Below are 7,106 nucleotides of genomic sequence, written 5' to 3'. Positions count from 1 at the left end.
AGGATGGATATTGACAAGCTAGTGGCTATCTTTAGTGAAAAGATGTTGCCTACAGCTGGTCCTAATGTTCCAAACCCTCCTTTGGCTGAAGAGCAACCTAAACCCTCTACTCCAAAGGTGGTAGGACAATTTGAGATTGGGGAATCGTCAAAGGCTAAAGATTTTATTCAGCCCACTTCATTTCAGCCTCATCCCCATCAATCAAAGGCCTATTCTCAGCCACATGGGCAAGATCCACATGATAGGGTTCAAGCAAGCTCTAGGCATGAAGAGAACATCCACGGTTGCAATCCATTTTATAAACAATTCTATCCTCAACCAAATATTGGTGGGCATGAACAAGGGCATCTGAATTCAATCCCAAACTCCTATGGATAGCAACAACACAATTCTCATACTCAAGTTTAGCCTAATAGGCCAAGCCCTTTATCCAATCATGGTTGACCTCAACAGAATAATGGGTAGCAACCACCATTCAATACTCCTATATGCATGGACAACATCAAGGATACCATGGACAACCTTCCAATATGGGAAACACTTATTTTTAGCCTCAAGGACATTATTTCCAACCACAAGATTATGGTATGCAGTATGGACAGCAAACCCCATATGCACAAAGAACTTGGAATAATGAATTTCCTAGGCAAGGCTCATTTGGTAACTCTTTTGGACAGCAACACCATAATGGACAGCAACACCACAATGGGCAGTCACCTCAATATGAGAGAGAGTATAAAGAGAAAATTGTCATCCCAAATTTCAAAGGAGAGAATCCTTCACCCACAAAGTTGGAGGAATGGTTTGACAAATTGGAGATGTACTTTTCCCTTTATCCAAGGCCCAAAAATGCCAAAGTGAAGTTTGTAGCCCTTCATTTAGAAGGCTATGCACATACTTGGTGGAGATATATGACAAGAATTGGGCGTGACTTCTTATCTTGGGAAGCACTAAAGAATGCTATGATTGAAGTCTTCGTCTCTCCCATTGAAAAAGAGCGCTTGGAAAAGAAATGGTACGCCCTTGAGCAATGTGATCTCTCAGTTGTTCGAGAGTATTCAAATCAATTTTTAAACCTCTCAATGTATGTTCATGGAGTCTTTGATAGTGTCAAATTGAACAATTATATATTTGATTTGGAGTCTACCTTATCGTCCAAAGTTGGAGCCATGGCGCCTACATCTTTGCAAGTTGCCATTCAATTGGCTGAGCATTATGGGCAGAAATACAAGATTTTTCAACCAAAAACATGGCATTTATTTCAGCCTACACAGTCCCCAAAGACATCAGGCCATTATGGACATGTAAGGACTGATTTTCAGCATGGTGGGAAGCCAATAAATGTTCATAGCAATACCTACGGCAAGATACCAACTATCACCACTATTTATGGACCAAAACAGGGCAACAATTTCAAATCTAATGCTGAAAATAAGTTTGATGGAAAAATGATTGATATTTGTGTCAAAAATTTAGCCCCTATCCAAGGCAAACATGTGTCTAATGACAAGCTCAAAGAAATGTATGCCAAAGGACAATGCTTCAAGTGCAAGGAGAAATGGTCACCCAACCATAAGTCCAAGTGTAAGGCTAAGAATTTGAAGGTTAGCATGATTTATGAAGATGATTCTGATGTTGAACCTATTGAGGGGAGTCTAGCACAGCTTGAAGGCTCTACTACTCAAGAAGAAATGCATGAAAATGAAGAGAGTATCCATGATGATTTTTATGACCCAATGGATGGCTTTCCTTTTGATCCGGGCGGTCATTATATGGATGATTCTTGGACTGATTTACATCCCTCGCTATGTTTCATATCAAATGATGCATAGAATGGTTCAAGAGGGGACAATACCCTATGCCTCAAAGGCCAAATCAATGGAAGGACCGCTCACATACTCATTGATATAGGCATCACACATAGCTTCATTAATTCCAAATCTCTCAATGGGCTGAAATTGAGTACACATGATATGCCTTCTTCCCTCAAAATCCAAGTGGCAAATGGAGACTTTGAAAATAGCAATCAATGTTTCTCAAATGTTCCTATTACTCTATCTCCATTGTGCACTACATCAGTGAGTTTGATCGCATTAGAAATGGGTCCCATTGACATTATACTTGGCTGCAATTGGCTGAAATCTTTGGCAAGATTTACTATGGATCTTAAAAAGCTGGAAATGGAATTTCAATGGTGTGGACAGCAAGTAAATCTACATGGTGTTGAGAGGAAGAAAATGGAGGTGATCAACCCCAAGAAGATAAAAAAAGAGATAAATGCAAAGGCATGCATGTTCACTATTCTTCTTTCAAAGATTGATGAGGATCAGCCCTCTCCTCCTACCAATGACATAGATCCATGTCTTTGCAAGTTGCTGAAGGATTATGATGATATTTTTTAGCCACCTACTTCTCTTCCTCCCAAAAGAGAAGTGGGTCATCCTATAGACTTGTTGCCCAACACCAAGCCTATTAATAAACCACCATATCGCCTCTCCAAAGTGGAAAGGGAAGAGGTAGAGTGCCAAGTCAAAGAGCTATTAGAAATGGGTCTCATCAAGGCAAGCCAATCGCCTTTTGCCTCTCGAATCCTTCTTGTAAAGAAGAAAGATGGCTCTTTTCGTATGTGTATCAACTACCGCGATCTTAACAAGGTCTCTATGAAGAATAGGTATCCAATACCTAGAATAGATGACCTCTTAGATGAATTGAAGGATGCTAAGGCATTCTCCAAGATTGACTTGAGATCGGGGTATCATCAAATACGCATGAAGGAAGGGGGTGAGTTTAAAACAGCCTTTAGGACAGAAAGAGGAATCTATCAATTCATGGTTATGCCTTTTGGTTTATCCAATGCTCCAGCCACATTCCAATCTCTTATGAATAAGATACTTTAGCCTTTGCTATTTCGACAGTTTTGGTGTTCTTTGATGACATTTTGATCTATAGCAAGACCAAAAAGGACCATTTACAGCATGTAAAAGAGGTCTTCGATATATTAAGGAAGCAAAAACTATTTGCCAGGGCAACTAAGTGTTCATTTATGACAAAGAAAGTTGAATACTTGGGTCATATGGTGGGAGAAGATGGAATCAAAGTGGATCCTAGGAAGGTGCAATGCGTCAAAGAGTGGCCTACTCCAACTAATGCCACTTCTTTAAGAGGCTTTCTTGGGTTATCATCCTTTTACCGTAGGTTTATGAAGAATTATGCTCATGTTGCAGCTCCTCTTACCGATTGGCTGAAAAAAGAGGCCTTTTTTTGGGATGAAATCGCCGATAAGAGCTTTAATGAGCTGAAGCAATTGCTTGTTTCAGCACCAATACTAGTTTGCCCTGATTTTTCCAAGACTTTTACCATCTATGCAGATGCTAGTGGTAGAGGTTTAGGGGCTGTTTTGGTTCAGGAGCATGGTGTCATTACATTTGAGAGTAGAAAATTCAATGATAAAGAGAGGGAGATGCATGTGTATGAGAAAGAGATGCTTCCTATTCTACATGCGATCAAGAAATGGCATCATTATCTCCATGGAGCACATTTTAAAGTCAAAAGTGATCATAGGGTGTTTAGGTATTTTCTCTCACAGCCCAACCTTTCTCCCAAGCAAAAGAGATGGCTAGCTACCTTGCAGTCATATGATTTTGAAATAGCATACATGGCTGGAAAGGATAACGTTGTGGCTGATTCGTTATCTAGAATGTGGGCATGCAGTTTATCTACAGTGTCTATAATTTATAAGGATTGGATAAACGACATCCAAGAAGAATATGTGCTGGATGAGCATGCTATCCAGATTTTACAAAAATTACAGCAAGGGCATGATGAAGAATTTCCGAATTTCAAAATGCATAATGGACTCTTATGGTTTAAGGGTAAAGTGTATTTGGTTCCTAACTCTAAATTCAAGCTGAAAGTGATCCATGAGATGCACTTATCACCAATGGCTAGTCATTTGGGTCTTTTCAAGACCTTTGATAAGGTCCATAAAAGTTTTTATTGGAAGGGTTTATGGAAGGATGTCAAGGAGCATGTATCCAAGTGTTTAGAGTGCCAACAAAATAAGGACTCCACCTTATTACCAGTCAGACTCCTTCATCCTTTACCTATTCCTACGAGCAAATGGACCGACATTTCCATGGACTTTATAACGAGATTACCTACTATTAGTCAGGGATGGAATAGTATCTATGTGGTTGTTGATAGATTGAGTAAATCAGCCCAGTTTATTCCAACCAAAATACAATATTCAGCAAGGAAAGTGACTGAGCAATTTATGGAAGGTGTGTTCAAGCTGCATGGTATGCCAATGAGAATAGTATTGGATAGAGATAGAAAATTCATGGGTAACTTTTGGAGAAGTCTATTCTCTTCTATGGTTACTTTTCTCACTCCTAGTACAGCCTATCACCCCCAAACCGACAGGCAAACAGAGAGAGTCAATCACTTTGTGGAAGTGTACCTTAGGCATTATTGTCATGACACAAGCTTTATGGGATCGTTGGATCCACCTTGCTGAATTTTGCTATAACAACACATATCACATGAGCATAGGTATGCCCCCATTTGAAACACTTTATGGGTACGAAGTTCAAATCCCATCAGTTTTGTTTCATGAAGATATCAACCCCCAAACAAAGGAAGAGTTGGAAAGGATGGAGATGATGCAAGGACAGCATAAGGTGAGTATGATTTCTAGTGTTTCTCCCTTTCCAATAATGCTTTCAGTTTCATATATGACAAGTCCTGCTTCATCCATTGGCTGAAACCCTTCCAATACATGCACATCAGGTCCAACATACTTCTTAAGCTATGAAACATGAAATACATCATGTATTCTAGTGGAAGAAGGTAGTTGGAGAGCTTTCGTATAAGCTCCAACTACCTTCTTCCACTAGAATACATGATGTATTTCATGTTTCATAGCTTAAGAAGTATGTTGGACCTGATGTGCATGTATTGGAAGGGTTGCCACCAATGGATGAAGCAGGACTTGTCATATATGAAACTGAAAGCATTATTGGAAAGAGAGAAAAAGTGCTCAGAAATCATACTCTTACTAAGTACCTCATTAAAAGTGGAAGAGCCTATCTATAGAGGAATATTCTTGGCAACCATCTACTTATGTGAATGTTTTTCCTTGGTTATTGCAGGATGATACATGACAGACTGTGCAGGGACAACTTGCTGTGAGATATTACTATTGGCAATAAAACTATCCTGCCTTTATTAAAAATTGATTTTGATGTTATGGGGTGATACTAGGGATTGTACACTTCATTTCTATGCCTCATATGTGTCATTTGGACCACTCTATCAAAAGTTATGACAATTTTTGTAAATCAGCCTTGTTTGGACAGCAGCCAGTTTACTCACAGTTTGGTATACATAAAGGTCTCTCTTACATGGAAAGTGATTTCCTATCATATCAGAGCTACATGGGCATGATTACTATCATCGTTAGCATGGATTTGGTCCATTTATCCTTGGTTTTGAGGACAAAACCATTGTAGGATGGGATGGTTTGTCATGAAGGAAAAATACCTTGATATTTTTGTACTTTGGAATCATGCTAATTCCATACCTTGTAATTTCCAACCCTTGTAAATTCAGCCCTTGCCTATGTAAATGTGCCCTTAACTTTGGAGATGAGGGATTAGGATAAAGAAGGAAAGAGGCCAAGAGAAGACATCTTTTGGCTCATTCACTAAGTTTGGTTGTTCACTTTCTTGTTGTTAGGTTTCTTCTTGCTAGATGAAGCATCAGCCATGGCTCTCATGTATTTTTGGGAGCTCTCATCATTAATACATGGCAAGATGTCTTGGTGCAATAGTTCTCTTGTTATTTCATGTCAATTCCAATTTTAATTAGATTTCTTTTCTTGCTTGAATGCTTCGTTACACATCTATCGTCAAGACAGTCATGTTTAGTCACCCTCCCAATTGTAGCTTGACGTTATTGCATTCCGCTTTTACTAGATGCAATCCGAATGCAACCTATACATGTTTTTGTGGTGTGGCATTTTTGCCCTTGTTAGCTAGATTGGTCCATTGAGGTTCTAGGGTTTCTTGCTACGTCGTCTTACTCATTTTAGGTTCGTTTCAAGGTCCATGACTCCTCTGGCTACCGTTAAGACGCTGATTCTCTCAATAGCCTACTCAAGCTACTAAGCAGCTATGTCTCACAAATTCGCCTATTCCTTGCGCTAGAATCGAGTTCTGGGGCGTCAGGATGGCTCACGAAGGTTTGTGCGGTTGAGATCTAGCTAGGTCTGGTGCAATTTTCCAAAAAAATTGCAAAAATCTGACTTGGCCCAACTCATTCGAATTGCAGGGGCCGAGTGGTGGACTCGGACGGGGCCAAGGGCCAAATGGGAACAGTGATCGAATTTGTGGCTCGGATGGTTGAATGGATGTGGCCAAGGGCCGAGTCAGGTTAGTGGGTCGAGTTGATCGTTCGGATGGGTTGAGTCAAAAAGAGCTGAGTGAAAATGGCCAAGTGGTTTGGGCCAAATCAAGTTGGCCGAGGGCCGAATCCAAAAAGTTGAAATGGTATGTTCGGACAAGGGCTGAGGGTCGAGTTTAAAGGTGTTGGCCGAGTTGTCTGTTTGGACGGGCCGAATTGGCCAAATGCAAGAGGGCCAAGGGCCAAATCTAGGACTTGACCTAGAACCAAGCCACTCGGATGGGCTGAGTTGCATGCGACAATGGCAGCATCAAGGGAGATTTCGTTAAATCTAGCAATCCCAGCAATCACAAGGCACACAAACTTTCAGATCACAACAAGGATGTAGGAGGAAGGGTTTGATATACCTGGCACATGAGAAGAACTCCCGGATGGCAAGATCGATTCGAATCACCAATGGAACCTTACTCTCCCTCCCTCCCTCTCTCTCAATGCTAGGGTGAAAAATGAGCTCTTCTATGGTCTATTGGCCCTTAAACCCCTTCTTGGGCAAGGTCTTGCTATCCCCAATCATTCACTTGCTGACATCAATCATTTCAACCACTCTTTTTTCTCGTTTACCACGATTTGTGCCATGTTTTCCCCTATTATGACAGAAGAAACCCTAATGCTTGTTTTTCTCTTTTTTCTTTGTTTTTTCCTAT

The sequence above is a fragment of the Lygodium microphyllum genome, chromosome 23 (genome assembly GCF_053477565.2).
Source record: "Lygodium microphyllum isolate KBCC chromosome 23, Lygodium_microphyllum_v1.1.10, whole genome shotgun sequence".
Lineage (NCBI taxonomy): Eukaryota > Viridiplantae > Streptophyta > Polypodiopsida > Schizaeales > Lygodiaceae > Lygodium > Lygodium microphyllum.
This window is presented reverse-complemented; position numbering follows the sequence as displayed.